A 19,097-nucleotide genomic window follows, 5' to 3' on the forward strand; every position below is an offset into this window, starting at 1 on the left:
TTGCAACAGAAAACACAGGTCACAACATAATGGTCACTATAGACAGCAGAGCATCAGGAGTGGGAAACGGGGTACAGTGGGCTCTGCAGGCACCGTGTATTTTTAGAAAATGAAATTTATTCATTCGGGAAGCTTGATGGATAACGGAAGTGGGTCAGCCAGGAGGAGCACAGAGACTAGGAACCCCATTTACAGAGCAGGCCAGAGCCTGGGCTAGCACACCACGTCGGTCATTATGTGATCCTCGGAACAACCTGCACAGTGGGTACTCTGCACGTTCCCATTTTACAGATGAAGAAACAGGGTCAGAAGAATTCTGCGGCTCACCCACAGTCACAGAGCCAGATCCAGGATTCAAACACGGGTCTGTCTGACTCCAGTGTTTCTGCTAATTATGGCAAGGAAATGATTCCCTGTTCTCACCAGGTTCTTGTTGACCAAGGCCGGCCAGGGTTCACACCGGCTGACCCAGCCTTGGAGCACAGCGGCCTATATTTAGCAATTCTAAAGCGAGATGAGCCGTTGCGTATTTTGTTGGTATTCTGGGAACTGGCTGCTGGCAATGATCAGTCAGGCTTTATCTCAGGTTACTAGTTGAAATCTCAGCTCATATTTACCTTGCCCACAGAATAGCTCTGGAGAAAGAATGGACTAGAAGTCAGGTGACTGAAGTTGTAATCTGAGGCTTGCCGGTGATTAGCAGTGTGACCTTGGAGGAGTCACTTTTCTCTGGTTTCCATGTCCCCATTGGAAAGTGAAGGAATTGCAGCAATTCTCCTTCTAGGGCCAGGAGAGAAGTGTGTGCGCCTTGAGACATGTGTCCGAGGGCTTGAACATCATGGCAAGACTGCATGAGATTGTGGGACATGAGGACCACCCATGGTCACCATGTGACTGTCAGCCTCCAAAGTGGCCGGCAAAGAATCCCGCCTCCGGGCATTCCCCCGGGGGTCGTCCTTTCCCGCAGTGAACCAGGGTTGGTCTGTGCTGCCAACAGTTCATAGCACGTGGCGGAAGTAGTGCCATGCCCCTCGTAAGGATTTCTCTCTCATCTTGCTCCTCACTGGGGAGGCTGCCCTATTGCGAGCAGCCTTGCAGAGAGCCCCATGCAGAGAAGAACCGGGTCTTCTTGCCAACAGTCCTGTAAGCATACCGCCTTTGATGCCAGTCTTCCAACCCCAGTCAATCTTCCGTTCATTACAGCCCTGGCCTCAAGCTCAGCGACAGCCTCCTGAGAGCGTCGGATCCGAATCACTAGCATGCACTGTTTCCACCTTCTTTTTTTTTCTTTAAAGATTTTATTTATTTGACAGAGATAGAGACAGCCAGAGAGAGAGGGAACACAAGCAGGGGGAGTGGGAGAGGAAGAAGCAGGCTCCTAGCGGAGGAGCCTGATGTGGGGCTCGATCCCACAACGCCGGGATCACGCCCTGAGCTGAAGGCAGACGCTTAACCGCTGTGCCACCCAGGCGCCCCTGTTTCCACCTTCTTGATCTCAGAAACCATGTGAGATGATAAGTGTTTGTTGCTAAATTTTGAGGTTAACTTGTTGCACGACAATAAATAACAAATACATCCCATAGAATATTATGCAGCCATTAAAAATGGAGTTGTTTTCTGTGTATGATATGGAAAAATTTCTAAGACATGTTGTTAAAGCAAATTACAGTCATGAGAAAACACAGAGAGCTGTATCCGTTTTATGTCAAATGCCATCACCACCCACTTTATTTTATAGGCATTTACATACGCATCTACTTAGGCAGTAAATGACCCATCATGAAATACCCCCCATTAACATCTTAGTAAGGGGGTCAGAGAGGACACAAAAGTGGACTTCTGTTTTTTATTCAACATATTACAATTTGTTTTCGATTTTTACCACAATAATGTGTCCATGTATTATTTACATACAATAAAAAGATTCTTTAAACAAAGAGGTTGGACTATATGATCCCTGAAGTCTCTTTCAGCTCTGGTGTTTTATTAAACTAGTTTTCTTTGATATTTTTAAAAATAATTATATTTGTTAATAAAACAGTTTTTAATAAATAGTTACTTGAATGCCAATTGAATGATACGATATTTATCATCTCTTTGTTGGCAAACATAAGAAGTTTAATGAATCTAGTGCTGGCAAAGATGCAGGGAAAATTGGCGCTCTCGTTCACTGCTTCTGGCAGAAGACATTGAGACTCAACCAGGAAAGCTGGTGAGGATGAGAATAAGATAATATCAACAACAGAAAACACACAACCCCACGCCCTTTGAGGTCTCACACTTCCATCCTAGATATTCTTCCTCTCACACAGGCATGTGCAGGAGACCAGATGGCGCCACGTTTAGTTACACAGATGCTACACCACGCCCCGCGCTCCACCACCCACCACCCCTGCACCTAAGGGTGCTCGTGGCAGTGGAGGCTGCAGGAGCCAAAACTTAGAAATAATAGCAAGTGAAAACACACATTGCAGGATGTTACATATGCGATCCCATCAGGAACAGAAACACACAACACCATTTCATTTTCGAACGTTCCCGTGACAAGTCGTAGAAACAAATCTGCAATGTGCAATTGCAAAGTCATAAGGCTGAGTGTCTGTGTCTCTAGAGAAGGGAAGGGATATAATGGAGGGTAATTAAAAGGGACTTAACCTTTATCTGTAATGTTCTGATTTGATTAAATAGTTATAAAGCACTAGTAAGCACCATGTAAGAAATGTATTTAAATATTCATGTGTCATTAAAAATTAATTTAGAAGGAGTCATTTGCCCATATCAGGAAGAACTTTGGCTGGACGAGTAGGAATTCTGATATTTTAAGAGCAGTATATCTCAACGCTGGCTGGCCGAACATCAGAATGACCTGGAGCTTTAGAGAAAATGATGCTAATTCTGTCCGCCCCAGCAATTCTGATGTAATTGGTGCGTGGCTCTGGCCCGGTGCCCTTCAAAGGCTTCCCAGGTGATTCTAGTGAACGATCGGGGCCGAGAACCCCCGATTCAGATTAGCAGACACTGAAAAGCTGTCCCACATGGTAGGACACCGAGGAGCCATAATGAGGTGGTCTCCTAGACTGGATGTTGGCATAGAGGAAAGACATTAATGAAACCCAAATAAAGCCTATAAATTAGTCAATAGCGTGTGCCAACATTAAGGGAGTTTTGATGAATGTACCCTAGTTAAGAACAACGTGAACACGCGGGAAGCTGGGTGAAGGGAGTAGGGGAGCTCTGGACTATCTCTACAACTCTTCTGAAAACAAAAAAGCACTACGTATTTGGGATAATTATTCTGATTGTATTTTCATTCTTGCTCAATTAAAAAAGAATCCATCAAGTGTTGTGTGTTTTTGAGCGCTCTACTTTAAAATGTTGGGCGTGGGGTTTTGCCACGTCTGTGCTCATGAGGTTTCTGAGTAAGAACGGTGTTCGAGCTAGAATCCCAGAACCTTCCCTTCCAGCTGGGGCCCAGAACTCATCGCCCTGGGGAAGGCCCAGTGGAGCCGCACCCTTGCCTTCAGGGTCACGTGTCTGGCAGCGAAAGATGCTAAACAGAGCTCATATTCTCCAGAGAACATTTTTGTCCATGTTCGCAGGGTAAGTTTCTCAAGAATAAGAACTACCCGTGAAGCTTGCTGCTTGTTCCAGAATGCGTGCGTAGGAGCGGAAAGGTCCTTCCCATGGGAAGGCAGAAATCCCAGCGCCTTAGAGCCGGGGGAGTCTCGGGGCTCAGGGTTCCGATCTGCTCCTTGTAGAGACTGGGAGAACAAGGCCACGAGACGGGAGGCCCGGCCACGGCTGCAGGGAGAGAGGGAAGGGCAGCACCGGCCTTCGCACCCCATTCTCTCGGTCTGCAAGCCTAGGACGCTTCCTGCTGTGTCACCTCTGTCCTTGCCCTTGACAAGCAGCTGTCTGTGCGAGGGGAGCTTGTCTCCGGGCTGGAGAGAGCCCAGAACTGAAATCATAGTGCCTTATAACTCCCACTGTTCCTGTGGAGGAAAATTTCTCATTTTCCATTACTTAGAAGAGATGAGCTCTGTGAGAGGGCTCCCATCTGCCAGCTGCTAACACTGCCCGGAACAGAATGATAAATTCTCGACCCGCTTCCACCCGAGCACGGGGCCCTGTCCCCGCCCGGAGCACTTGACGGATGAGGGCTTCGCTCCAGTTCCTCGGCAGGGCCGCGGGCCTCGCTCAGCTGACGTGGGTGTGCGGGAGATGAATGGGCCAGATGGCCAGAAAGTTCCCCCGAGTTGGTGCCACGCCTCTCCCTCAGCCCGCCAGACCACTCAGGGGTCTGAGGATCTGCCTGCCCCCCCGAACATCCCAGCCAGGGCCGGTCTGGGTAAAACGGGCCCGGGGAAAGTTAAGGGCCTCTAAAATCATTTGTGGCGAAGTATCTCTGATTTCCCTTGCTTGAGGAGAGGAAGAAATGATCTTGGGTCATGGCTTTGAGCGGGAATGTAATGGGGGGACTGGGGCCGGGCTCTTCAGCCAGGCCGTGCATGACAATCACCCTACACCCCACCCCCGTCCTGGTTTCATTGATTTGAGGGCCCAGACGTAAGTTTGGGGGCCCTTGTGTACAGTTGCCAATTGAAGTCAAGTTTCAGTTGAACAAAGATCTGTGAGCACCTAGTCTGTGCTGAGTGTGGAAGGAAGGCAGGATGTAAGGGACAGTCTCTCGCAGCCACTCACCGACTGTCACCGGAAGCAGAAGAGAAGGGCCAAGTCCCACCCCGCGGCTCCTATGACAGAAGTGCCCGGCTCCCACCATGCTCTCCTGCCCCCCCCCCCCGTCTCCTCCTGGAGGAGATGGCTGCAGAGCTGCGGTGGTGAGTGACTATTTCCCTTGGACAGCTTGTCCTTTGGGAGGGGGCAGAGTCCGGGTCGTTGATGGCATGGGCTCTGGAAGCAAACTGCTGGGTTTAACTCCAGCTCCAGGGCTTCCTCCCTGTGGGACCCAGGGCATATTACATAATCTCTCTGGGCTTCGGCTCCCTCCTCTGTCAGATGGGATCATGAGAGAATATTGCCAAGTTGGGAGGGTTCAATGAGTTAGCGTGTGCGTGTAAAGCACCTCACACAGTGACTGGCACCCAGAACACACTCGTTAAATGTTAGCCGTTGTCGTTAGGCTTGTGGGCTCCACACTCGTGCCTCCTGGTTGGAAAGGAAGAGAAGTTTCTCTGCGAAGCGACTCTGTCCTACCGACGCATAAGCAGTCTTTAATGTCAGGCGGTGCACCTACCGCCTTTAACTGCCTATCTTCTGTATCTCCAACCACCTGCTCTCAGATGCACCTGGCCCAGACCCGTCTACACCTGCACCCACCACCATCTGTGCTCTGCTCTCACCTGCACCTGGATTCCATCTGTGCCTGGCTCCTGTCCGAGCCCCGCTCCTGCTGCCAGCACCTTGAGTTTGTATCCCAGAAGCATGCTCTTCTCAACAGTCAAGGGCAGGTATGTGTGGAGGGAATGGATTCTAGCAGGAAGAAGTGGAGGTCTCGCAGATTCCTTGTGCCTGAAGAGGGAGGACACTGGTGAGCCCGGAGGGGGTGTATTCACCCAGTTGAGGGAACGCAACGAGCACTCTGCGGTGATGGGTGGGGGCGGCCTCTGAGAAGCAGCAAAGAAAATGCCCCCAGAAGCAGGTGAGTGAGAGCTTTCCCACTCTCCCTGCCTCCGCTTGCTCAGGGCACCTACCCTGGGGCGGCCAGGAGCTGCAGTTAGCAAGATGGGGAGGAGGAGTCGATGCAGTAAAGAAGAGAAAGGGAGAAGCTCACCCTCTCTGTTATGGGCTGAATTGTGTCCCCCAAAAAATCATATGTTGAAGCCCCAACCCCCAGTACCAGAGGCTGTGACCATATTTGGAGATAGGACTTTTAGAGAGGTGATTAAGTTAAAATGAGGTCGTTAGGGTGAATCCTACCATAACGTGAGTGGTGTCCTTATGAGAACAGGGCATTTGGACACACAGAGATTCACGTGCACAGAGGAAGGCCACGTGACGACACAGCAAGAAGATGGACCTCGGCAAGCCAGGGAGAGAGGCTTCAGAAGGAACCAAACCCGCAGACACCTTGACCTTTGAATTCCCGCCTCTAGAACTGTGAGAGAGCACATTTCTGTTGTTTAAGCCCCCCACTCTCCTCCCCTGCAGTCTGGGGTATTTTGTTATAGCAGTCCCAGCAAACTAATACACTTCCCCAGCCGGATGCTTCCAAAGGGTCAATACACTGTGATTTCTTTCCATGTACCTGTTAGTCATGTGTATGTCTTCTTCGGAAAAATTTCTTTTCAGATCCTCTGCCCACTTTGTAATCAGATTGTTTATTTGCTATTAAGTTGTGTGAGTTCTTTATATATTTTGGATAATAACCCCTTATCAGATACGTGATTTGCAAGTATTTTTTCCCATTCCACGGTTGCCTTTTCATTGTCTTGATGGCTTCCTGTGCCGTACGGAAACTTTTTAGTTAGTTGTGGTCCCACTTGCTGATTTTTGCATTTTTTGCTTGTTCTTTTGGTGTCATATCCAAAAAATCATGGCCAAGACGAGTAGCGAGGCAGCTTCCCCCTACATTTTCTCTGGAGAGTTTTACCATTTCAGTTCCTGTGTTTAAGTATTTCATGCATCTGGAGTTCATGTTTGCCAGTGGTGTAAGATAGGGGTTCAGTTTCACTCTTCTGCATGAGGTTACCGGTTTCCCAGCACTGTTTAAAAAGACTATCCTTTCCCCATTGAGTATTCGTGGCTCCTATGTCAAATATTAGTTGACTGTATATGCAGGGGTTTATTTCTGGTCTCTCTATTCTGTTCCACTAGTGTTTGTGTCTATTTTTATGCCAGTACCATGCTAGGCTTTTTTTTTTTTTTTTTTTTTTTTAGAGAGGGATGGGGGGGAAGGGCAGTGGGAGAGAGACAAAGAGAATCGTAAGAGGGCTCCATGCTCAACATGGAGCCCAACACATGGCTTGATCTCATGACCCTGAGATCATAATCTGAATCGAAATCAAGAGTCGGCTGCTTAACGGACTGAGCCACCCAGATGCCCCTGGTACCATATTGTTTTATAGATTTATGGTATAGTTTGAAATCAGGAAGCATGATGCCTCCAGCTTTGTTCTTTCTCAGGATTACTTCGGCTATTTGCGATCTTCTGTGATTCCACACAAATTTTAAGATTGTGTTTTCTATTTCTGTGAAAAAAATGTCATTGGAATTTTGATAGGGACTGCATTATAGCTATAGATGGCTCTAAGTAATATGGACCTTTTAGCAATATTAATTCTTTTGATCCATAAACACAAGAGACCTTTCTACTTGTTCATGCCCTCAATTGCTTTCACCAGGGTCTTGCAGTTTTCAGGTACAGATATTTCACCTCCTTGGTTCAATTTAGTCCTAAGTATTTTGTTGTTTTTGATGCTATTGTGAATGCAGTTGTTTTCTTTCTTTTTCAAATCTTTCCTTATTAGTGTACCGAAACGTTCTATATGTTGATTTTGGATCCTGAAATTTTACTGAATTCATTGATTAGTTCTAACAGTTTTTTTAGGGAGTCTTTAGGATTTTCTATATTATAGATCATATGGCCTGCAAACAGACACAGTTTTAGTTCTTCCTGTCTGATTTGGATGTCTTTATAAGTATTGGTATCATATGGTTTGGATCTGAGCTTCTTGGCAGCCAGGATAAAAAGGAAAACATGAAACATTTTATAAAAGACGTGAACATATTTTCTCAGGAGGGATGGTACTTTTGCTGGCACCAAATTTGGAAATTATTTTTCACCTATTTTCACCTATTTACACAAAAGGAAAATAGGGGCATATATTAGACTAATCTGTCAATAAAAATTTCATTGCAAAAGCAGAAAATCAATTCTAGTTGTTTTTTATAGTAACCATGAACAAAAATCCAGAGCAAAACATTAAAGCATAGCCTGGTGACGAGGACGCAGCAGGAGTTGAGTTTCTGTGACCCAAGTAGGAAAGGCCAAGATTCTAATGTTTCACCAGTGGTCACTGGCAGAGCAAGCATTCTTTTTGTAGGGAGTGGGGCAGAAGCCATTTTCAGGGGTGAAGGTACAAGGAAGGAAGAAAGTGGACACGGCAGACGCTGAATCTATATTCAGTTGAATTGGTGAAGGTATGGTAAAAACCTTCTAGTGACTTCCTATTTCCGGTGATTTTGTCCTTCCTGGCACGTAGAAGGAACACGTTCTGTTGCCGTGTATCTCTTCTCCAGAGGCAGCAAGTGGAGGAGGTCTTGCGTCGAGAAGGGGGAGACACAAGATTAAAGCAGCCTGCTTTGCTGGGTCCCTGCTTGGAAGCCAGTTGCTCTAGAAAGTCACATTGACCAGTAGTGGACTTGGACTGGGTGAGGAAAAGACTGGGGGCTGTCTGTTACAGCTGCATAACCTAGCTTATTCTACCTAATACAAGAAAGATGAGGCAAGAGAGATCAAAGAGGCAGAGGGTGAAGAGAGGCTATTTTTAAGTGTAGGAAAGGTCTGAACATATTTATTGGCTGAGGAGAATGATTCAGAAGAGGTGGAGAAGTTGGAAAGAGAAGACCTGCCCGGTCATTCAGATCTCACGCAGGACAGCGGGAGTATGATTTCCTGTAAGAGAGGAAGGCTTACTGGCTCTGGTCCAAGATGGTGACTTAGGAAGGTCCTGAACTCACCTTCTGCATGGATGGGATCTATAGCTATGGATGGGGCAATTCCTTCTGAGAATAATCCAGAAACCAGCTGAGCAACTCTTATGCATCGGGTGAATGAGAAAATATCCCCATCAAAATGGGTAGAAAAGGCTGAGATACCCTCTCACCATAACCCCCCCCCCCCAGCACAATGAGAGGAAGGATTGCCTTGGGGCAAGAGGAGAGATACTTCTTCCTTGAGCACAGGGAGAAGGAAACACATTAACAATGAGAGAGAATTGGAAAGAAGGGAGGCTAATGGCTTTTGTCTGGTGGTCTTGATTTCCTCAGTAAATGCAGAAGTGAGGATGCCTGGCAAGAGATGGGAAGAAGTGGAAGGATGGGATTTGAGACAAAGGGTTCAGGTTTGGGGAGCTCCCAAGAGCTGAATCACACGATGGTGAGGGAGTGGAGGGACCTGCTACAATGGCTTAGAATGAATTTGTGGTAAACTTGGTTTTTGGAGAATGGTGACCTTCCCTGGGAATCTCTGTCTCCTCATAGTGGGGTAAGGATGGTCCCTTAAGCTCCCCTCACTGCCACTCTTGAAACAGAGCTTGTGTAACCAACTAGTAGGGATATTGCAAACGAGATCCCTGACTTGGATGGACTAAACAACATTTAAGTTCTCTTCCAACCTTGAGATTTTATGATTCTGTAATCCTATGTATTGTAAGAAACTTACCAAAATCAAATTACTTCCAGCCTATGCAAATTACAGTGGCCTGTCTTTCAGCTTCCCCAAGGGAATGGGATTAAAAACGCTGCGCACTCGGAATGGCTTACGCGACTCTCGCCCTTGTCTTCAGGTCAGTTCTCCGAAGTATCGGGTAATTACGGTAAAGCAGATGCACCATCGTGCTGATAAGTTAGCACCATATTCATCTCTCTTGAGCAGGCATGATGGAACAGCTGGAAATGGCATCTCATTTGGACACATATTCTTTTTGTTTGTTGGTGACATTTTGAATTTTCTGTTCCTAAACTCAGCATTTCCCCTGATGACTCCACATTATTAAAGTTTTGTTCTCTTTGGAGAATTTTATTTATTCTTATATCTTGGAAGCAAATTTGCAAAGGAGGCAGCAGGTGACAGAGGAGACGTCCTCACTGGCTCTAGCTCCAAGGGTCTCACAAATCTCGGACCCGTGATGGGACCCTTCATCTGAGCACTGGTCACTCTATGTGTCCTGGGATAATATCGAAGAAACAAAGACTGTTCCAATGTCAGGATGCTTGCTTCACATTGGGAAGGAGCTTTATGTCCCCAGCCTAGATCAAGCGGTAACCTTTTGAGCAAAGCTCATTATATAAGTCACAAAACCACTGACCGTTTTGCAGTTCTAGTTCCTATTCTAGTTCCGTTGACCTCCCCCAACCATTTCCATCACCATAACCATCCATTCAACGGCCAGCAGCCGATGCATTTTCAGGGGAACTGGGAGACATCAGCTTGTCAATAGGACCTCCTGCCCCAATCTGGAGATGTTTGTCCCAGGAGGTCTCCTGTCTCCTCGTCTGCTTGTAGCATCTTGAGACATAAATCATCTGCCCGAAGAACTGAAGTCTTTCCATCGGGAGTGGGGCTACATGCCACTCTTTGGCATAAGAATTAGTGCCTGGGCCCCCCTCAAGTCCAGTGTCAGTAAATTAGGGGGATATCCACATTACATAAATCCTACATGTCAGGGGAGAGGTAGAGGGAAGATGTTCTAAGCTCAAAGGGAGAGCTGATTATCACCCTGTTTATAGATAATAAACTGACATTGAAAAATAGCTTCATAGCGCCTAATGATAAAGAACAAAAGGGCAGAAATGTTAATAAAAAACTCCAATTACTCACTGCTTGTGTGGGGAGGCAGAAAAAGCCCTTCACTTTCCGTTACAGTTTTCCCACCAATGCAGCATAAAGTATGTCAGTTAAACTCTCTTAATTTCATGTTTCATCTGAAAATACGGGGATTAAAATGAGAATCTATTTATTGACACCATCCTTGGCTATTTCAAAAATGGGTATTCAGTGGTTTTGATTAAAAATCCATAGTCCATATGCTTCCTTAGCCAGAATAGAAGGAGAACCATGGCAGCACAATGGAAAGACAAAAGGATTGTGCCAGAATCCTAGCCGGAGCAGGGGCACTACAGCAGCTAGCCGTATTGAGCCCTCGAAGGCTTTAGAATCTGTAAGATTCTCCACCCGCCCCACAGATCACAGTTCAAAGAAATAGTTGCTTGTGTTTGCCAGACAGGTACTGCGGTACGTGCGCGGTACGTGCGCGGTACGTGCGCGGTACGTGCGCGGTACGTGCGCGGTACGTGCGCGGTACGTGCGCGGTACGTGCGCGGTACGTGCGCGGTACGTGCGCGGTACGTGCGCGGTACGTGCGCGGTACGTGCGCGGTACGTGCGCGGTACGTGCGCGGTACGTGCGCGGTACGTGCGCGGTACGTGCGCGGTACGTGCGCGGTACGTGCGCGGTACGTGCGCGGTACGTGCGCGGTACGTGCGCGGTACGTGCGCGGTACGTGCGCGGTACGTGCGCGGTACGTGCGCGGTACGTGCGCGGTACGTGCGCGGTACGTGCGCGGTACGTGCGCGGTACGTGCGCGGTACGTGCGCGGTACGTGCGCGGTGTTGATGGGCATCTCTGTAAGGTCTGGGGAGATAATGGGCTATAGGAAAATGATGGATAAACATCACTTCTTCTGCCACAACCACCTGGATAAAATACAACAAAAATTATTGTAAATGAATTTCCACATGTGCCAGCAAGAGAGGAAAATGACCGGCCCCCAGAGGCGAAGAGGGGACTAGGAGCTACAGTGGGGCAGAGGAATGCCCGCTACCAGCCCTGGGAACGGAGGTGGGGGCGGTTGTGGGAGCAGCAGAGGTCAAGGCCGGCGCGGTGAACACCATGTCGTCAGTTTCAGTCACTGAGGCCCTGGGCTCTCATGCCCATGTGGGGGCGGGAAATGAGACCTTAGGCCACATAAAGGAAGGAGCTAGAATGAGAACCCCCCCCCCTCCACGCCTTGCAGCTGGCATTCTCGGAGGGCTACAGCCTCAGGGAAAGTATAGATCAGGAAAAGATTGTCCACTGGCTCAGCCAGAGAACAGGAGATGGTGTCTGACTCTGCTTGGGCTCAGAGGGAGAGACCCTCCCCTGGGAAATAAAAACTCAGGGCCTGGGTCTCACATATTAAGTTTGAGTTTATACTACCCAGAAGTCTAGGGGAGTCCCATGACAGGCACCTTAATAAAAAATGGGTCCCAGGCTGCCGATACTTTTGATTTGCCTGGAAAAGTAAATACAGCAATACTCTGGATGGGCTAGTCTATCATCTAGATTGTGTGGACTGCACAAGACACACTGAAGATGAGGAAAATACCTACTGCGCACAAGAGTCCGAAGACGTAATAAGCAGAAGGACTGGCGTTCCAGGAAGCCGGGGTGATGGAAAGATCTAGAAGGCGAGTGTGTCGAAAATCAATAAAGAACTTGCACACAGAATGACATATAGACACGGTTATTTGTGGCGGTTTATTTGTAATCCCAAAATACGGGGAACAATCCAGGTCCTTCTTTAGAGGATTGGTTGAGTAGACTGTCATGTGTCCATCTGAAGGACTGCTATGCAGCTGCGAAAACCATGAGGAGCTGTCTAGGTACTGCTCTGAAAAGATATCGAGGATATAGCACTAACTTAATAAAGCCAGATCCGAGAAATCCAGTAAGATTTAGTATCTATAGTCCTCACTCTCGGACCACAGTATCATAAAACGAAAAATCAATATATATAATCAGTACACCAATTTTCCTTGGGTTTTTAAGAACTGACTTGTAAATAATCCATGAATCAAGAAAGAAATCATATTAAAATTATGAAAATATTTACAGTTGAATCATAATTGATATTTTACTTATGAGATAGTGGGATACATCTAAAATGGTCCTCAGTGGAAAATGGATAAGCTTACACAATATACTTAAAAAGTAGCTTGGATAGGGGCGCCTGGCTGGCTCAGTTGGTTGAACGTCTGACTCTTGGTTTTGGCTGAAGGTCATGAGATGGGCTCTACAGTTGAGCTCTACACTCAGCTGGAGTCTGCTTGGAGATTCTCTCCTCTGCCCCTCTCCTCACTCTCTCTCTCTCAAATAAAATAAAATAATCTTAAAAAATAAAGAAAGCAAAAAGACAACCCACAGAATGGGAAAAAATTTTTGCAAATCTTCTATCTGAAAGTGACTTACACATAGGACATATAAAGAACTATTACAACTCAATAACCAAATGAAAAAGAACCCAATTTTAAAAATGGGCAAAGGGCTTGAATAGACGTTTCTCCAAAGAAGAGAAACACATAGCCCGTGAGCACATGAGATGGTGCATGACGACGGCTGCACATCACTGACATCGGGGAAATACAAATCAGAGCCACCATGAGACACTACCGCATACCCCCTAGTACAGCAACAATCAAACAGGTATTAGCAATGTTGATAACAACGTGGAGAAATCGAAGCCCTCACACACTGCTGGCGGGAATGTAAAATCATACAGTCGCTTTGGAAAACAGTGCGGCAGTGCCTCAAAATGTTTATCGTAGCGCTACCGTAGAGGCTCGTGCGATGCCGAGCCTGGGCGCGTGCCCAGAGCCATGAAAACATACGGCCACGTGAAAACTTGTACATGGATGTTCATAGCACATTATTTATAGTAGTGAAAAAGTGGAAACTACTGAAGTGTCCATCAACTGATGAATGCATAAACACAATGTGTTACGTCCATACAAAGGAATATTACTGGGCAGTGAAAAGTAAGAACGTACAGTCCGTGCCTCAACATGGGTAAACCTTAAAATCATTATGCTACATGAAAGGAGCCCATCACCAAAGACCACATATTGTATAATTCCATTTATATAAGATGTGCAGACGAGGTAAGTCCATAGAGACAGAAGGGAGATGTGTGGTTGCCTGGGGTTGAGGGTGGGGGGCCAGAAAGCATGTTAGGAAAATGGGTATAGGTTTCCTTTGGGAGTGATAAAATGTTCCTAAGTGGACTGTAAAACTGTTGAATTATAGATTTCAAATGGGTGAATCAAGGAGGTGCCTGGGTGGCTCAGTCGGTTAAGCATCTGCCTTTGGCTCAAGTCATGATCCCGGGGTCCTTGGATTGAGCCCCACATCTGGATCCCTGCTCATCAGAGAATATGCTTCTCCTTCCCCCAATGCCCCCCCCCCGCTTGGGTTCTCTCGCTCTCTCAAAAATAAATAATCTTAAAAAAAATAAATGGGTGAATTAACATGATACTTGAATTATATCTTAATAAAGCTGTTATATTTTTTAAAAAGTAGCCTGAAAATAAAGGAGGTAAGCCTCCAACTCAAGAAATCAGCAAAAATACAAGAATAATCTTAAAGAAAATACACGGGGAAAATGATGTGAACATAAACTAATGAAATAGAGTGATCTTTGCAAAAATCAATAAAGTAGACAAACCACCAGTAAGACTGCTAACAAGAACATGAAAAGACTTGAATAACCACATCAGGGATGAGAAAGGTGCCATCACATTGGCTGCTGCAGACATTTCGAGGATAAGAGGGTGTTAGGAACAAATATATGCCAATCAATGGGACAATTTAAAAGAAACAGACAAATTCATCCCAGAACGGACCTTTCAGGCTTTTCAGGATGGAGCAGATGACCTTACGGAGAGGTGGATGCCGGAGAGGCAGAGATGGACGAACCCGGCTGAGGGAGGAGGCAGGGAGGCCGTGGTCTAAGGGCTGCCCGGGCAGAGCACCATGGGTAGTAATTGGCCGTGCGGTGTACCAGTGGGGCGATGGAGCCCGAGGGAGCCCCAAGAGGGACAGCGCAGGTCTCTGGTAGCCACATTCCTAGGGCCACAATGTGGCTTCAGGAGGGCCTTCCCCCCTCTTTCAGTGAGGACACCTCCTCCTTCTCTGCCCTGGGTTGTTGTCGGCTCTGCTAACACCTGTTGTGCACCTTCGATGGGCTCTTTCTCTTGTCTGGGCTTAGTATCTCCTTCCCTCCCTGTCCAGTGAGAGAGTCCGTCCAGATGATGCCAATGGTTATGTCCAAGGCCAGAGCTCTCTGAGTCTGAGTTGTCCTATCTTCTAGAAGCTGCGAGCGTTGTGAGTTAGGAATTGTTTGGCTATTTTGCTGGTCCCACAAATCCAAGTTACAGAGCGAGAGGGGAAGTGGTGGTTCTCACGCTGTGTTCCAAAGAACCCCAGGATCCCGAGAAAGATTCGCAGAGGTCTGGGGGGTGAAGGGAAGCTCCGCTGCGGGGCGTAGGCCTCCTGCTGGAGTGTCATTATGAAGTTTGCCGGAGCTATTTTATATTGTTGTGAAAGTGCATTTACAAAAAAGACTCAACTCTAAGCAATTTTGAAAACCCCTCACCATCTAAGTTACTGTCAGAAAATAGGCCTCAGGTCATGGACGGTTGATGTCTGGGGTTCCCTGCTGAGACTCGGGTCCAAGGGGACATCTGCTCTGGGCTCATTTACCCACCATGTGTTGCGGAGCCCAAGAGTTCAGTTTGCATTTGCTACGAGGCCTTCATAGCACTTGATGGATCCTGAAGATAACTACCGATCTCCTCAACGTCACCCGAAGAGCCTCAGAACGTGAGCCATCTGTAACGTGGCTTTTGGCCGAGGTTCCTGAGTGTGCTGGGTATCCGCATCGTCAGGGTCTCCAGTGTGCTTGATCTTGGAAGAGGTTTCTGGCGAGAAAGACGCAGGCGTTGGAGGTGGGGGTGGGGGAGGCACGTCAACACAAAGGAAGAACAGGCCAGCTCCTGAGGTCCACCTGACAGGAACAGATGGCTGAATGATTAGAGAAGAATCGGCGGCATTTTGGGGTGAGACTCGTGGAGAGAAAAGGCATCGTGTAGCCAGGGCGCTGGAAGAGTTGTCGGGTAGAAGGGTTGGGATTCCCACGTGGCTATGAGCCATGAGTGGAAAGGAGAGGAGGACATGTCTTGGCCTCCAACGTTGCAAAGCCAGATCCAAGCCTAGGAGCTGCCTGAGGACTGACCGAGCTCCCTCACCAGGCATGAGCGCCCTCCTCTGGATGGTTCCTGGCAATATTGGGGAGAGAATGGGCGACGGAGGGTGGGGTGGGGTGGGCGGGGGAGCTGTGTGGTGCCCGCGGCCCCTCTAGCCCTCTAGCCTCTGGTTAGGAGCGAGTTTCAGATGAAGGCTCGGGGGCAATGAAGGTGGATGGTCTGGCCCGGTCAGAAGGGGCTTCCTCGGGCCTTTGAGGTCACCCTCAGAAACACCAGGTGCCACAGCGGGGCTCAGGCAGCCTCTCCCGGAGCCCTGGGTGGCGTGGCGAGGACATGGCAGCACACAAAACCGTGGTGAGATCACAGTGCCCCTGGGTGTGAGATACCATCAGGAGACGAGTCTGGGCCCCGGGCCCGGGGTGACCAATAACTGGGGCCATCACACAGGCCTGGCTACCTGGGCTCCGTAACTTCTGGACAATGCTCTGAGTGAAAAGCGCATTTATGAAATGCCCCATTCATTTCCTGCTAGAGATCCTATCTTAATCCCAAGTTCTCGCCTCCTGGAGAATTAGCTGTTTCTTCTGAAGCCTCCCCTCTCTCTGAAGAGGCTGAAGGAAACTTAGAGGGAGGAAGGATTTCCATGTAGCAAAGCAAACTGTATTCTCCGTATATTTTCTTAAGTACGCTTCTTTGCTGGTTTAAGTATCTGATGTCAGATACTGGGCCAATTCAACACCGCGTCATTTCCTATCACATATTTTGGTTGATCTGAGAGAAGACACTTAAAAGCTGTGACAGTGATCTGAACCACTGTCAGGGCGGGGCCACCAGTGGTAGAAAGCAGCTGGATTCGGATAGCGCGGATAGAAAGCTGTCTGAGATGCTTTAGTCCGCTGCGGCTCGGTTCTCCAGCTGAGAGCACCGTCTGAAAAGTCCGGGGAGGACAGAGACAGGGCATCGAGTCATGTCTTGGCTTCTGGTAAGGCGGCCTTGCGGGTAACCACCCACGCCCCCAGCCCACAAAAATGGCTAATGGGATTCAGCGCTGTTTTCAACGGTCTATCCTCTAAAGATAGGAGGATCGGTGAGATCACCGTCACTGGAATCGGGTCATCTGCATTGTCCCTGGCCTGGACCCAAGGAAATGCTTCCCTGTAAATCACAGCATTTCACTGGCTGGAATGCTGAGTGTCCCGGGAAGAGAACCAAGGCTTAGAAAGTAGGAGCTTTGATCTATAATCCTGTGTGAGCCCTAAGTTTTGGTATGATGGGTGATTGCTGGCATGACCGTGTGCTCACCAGCCTCAGATGGGGCTGAGCCCCAGTTGGGGGGCAGAGAGCACCCCTGCTCCTGCTGTAAGAGTAGGTTGGGCCTGGGTTTCAGGGCCAGGACCCCCGCGGGCCAACTTGGGATGCTGGCCATCGAAGTGGCCTGAGCACGGAGAGAAGATGACGTCTCTGAAATCACAGCACAAGCCCTGGGCAGACAGCAGCCTTGCTCCAGAACAGTCCCTCAGAGAAGTGAGGCCAGCTTTATGTCTTGGCTGCACGACTGGGCTCTGTTCTCCTTCCAACCTGAGCTCTTCTTTGCTCCAGTCTCCCCATCCCCGGACCGCCCAGACTCCCCATCTGCCCTCCAGTGGTCCTCTCTCACTCTCTACCTTGTAGTCAAGGCAAGGGTCCATAGGGGCCGGGCTGCAGGCCGCTGGGGGGTAGAGACGGGTGTATCCGGCTCATTCTGTGGGCAGCGGGAGAGCCTGAGCTCAGGAGCAGGGCCTGTGTGTGGCCTCCATCCTTGGCACCTGGCAGGAGCTCAGGAAGTGTTTGCGGAATAAAGGCCTGGGGTCCCAGAAGGCGAGAACTAGCTCGCGATGCCCCATCTCGCAGGGCCGTTGCAGGACCTGACATGGCATGGGTGCTCCTTGTGGCTGACTCTGTGCGGGCCGGGTTTCCCACCTCCCTCATCTCAGTGGGGCAGGCAGGCTCCGGGGCCCTTCTGGAACAGCGCTGCAGATCCCCGCTAGGTTCCCTGGCGTGCTGAGAGGAGCCGTCTCATTCACCCCGTGGAATGGGTGATTCGCCTTCCGAAGACTGGGGAGAGTTTGGCTGTATTGCCGCCCGGATTGCTCTCGGGTCACACCCCGTGCCAACACTTCTCTCCAAGGCTCACGGCCCCGATGGCTGGCGCTCAGGCCCCTGATGTTTCCCTCTCTCGGAGCAGAAATAGAGCCAGGGCAGCCAGCCAGTGTCCCAGGGAAGGGGGCTGGGGCTGAGCTGTCGAGTGAGCGCCGCGAGCCGGGGCCAGGAGTAGGCCGAGCCGTGCCACACTGGGCCGAGAGAGGCCTCCCTGCGGAGGGGCTGGGAAAGGCGGCTGGGGGCAGCACAGCCCTGACCTGGGAAGGAGCAGGGGAAGCAGGAGACACCGGGGAGGAAGAGTCCCGGCGCCCAGTGGGGAGTCCCCTGACACGCCGGAATAGGCCTTTGTTGGGACGCTCGCTGTGCTTGGTCTTCGGCTGGGGGCAGTCAATGGGAAGGGAGGCCTCCACTTCCCTCTCTCCTGCCGCAGGTCTCCTGAGAACTGGGGGACTTCTCCTCCCCATCTCAGGCCTGCATTGTGCTTACAAGGGTCTCCCCCAACCCTGGTGCTCTCCTCTTTATTCTTCACAGAAATTTGTCCACGAAATCTCTAGGCCTGTCTTGGTGCCTGCTTCTCACGTATTCCCATGCCTGCTCCTTCTCGGCATCACCTGTCAGTGAGAGTCGCCACGTCATGGTGCACCAAGGCACTGCTTTGGCGACAGCTTGTGTCCTTTTCCACCTGGTAAGAGACCCGACAGCTGCCAGAACCTTCAGGGGTCATGTAGTGCCACATCTCACCTGGGGTAAGAGCCGGTGACAGGCAGGCAACTGGACTCTGCTTGAACGTCTCCCTCACTGTCTCCTCTGTGAGTCCGTTGGAAAGCAATACAAATTGCTAGAAAATTCTTCCTGACGTTGGTGAGTCCACAAGACGCCTCACTCCCTCCTCCAGTGGAGTGCCTGACATAGATCACTCATTCATCTCTTCTTTCTTAAAAGGAGCGTTACCTGTGAGACCTCCCCTCAGATGGGGCAGGTGATCGACCAGACCCCATCCAGGGCCTTTGCTCTGTGCAGGGGTGGCTTGACAGAGGACAGCCTAGATTTGGGGGTGGCAGGAGGTAATGAGAGAGGAGGAAGAGTATCTCCACCAAGGTTTCTGCGGCAGGCTGAGTGCCCCAGCTTCCTCCTTGGAAACGAAACAGCCCCCTTTCACTAAGAGAGAGAAGCATCTGTGGGCTCCTGCCCCATGC

Source organism: Ursus maritimus, unplaced genomic scaffold (assembly GCF_017311325.1).
Source record: "Ursus maritimus isolate PB19 unplaced genomic scaffold, ASM1731132v1 scaffold_4, whole genome shotgun sequence".
NCBI lineage: Eukaryota > Metazoa > Chordata > Mammalia > Carnivora > Ursidae > Ursus > Ursus maritimus.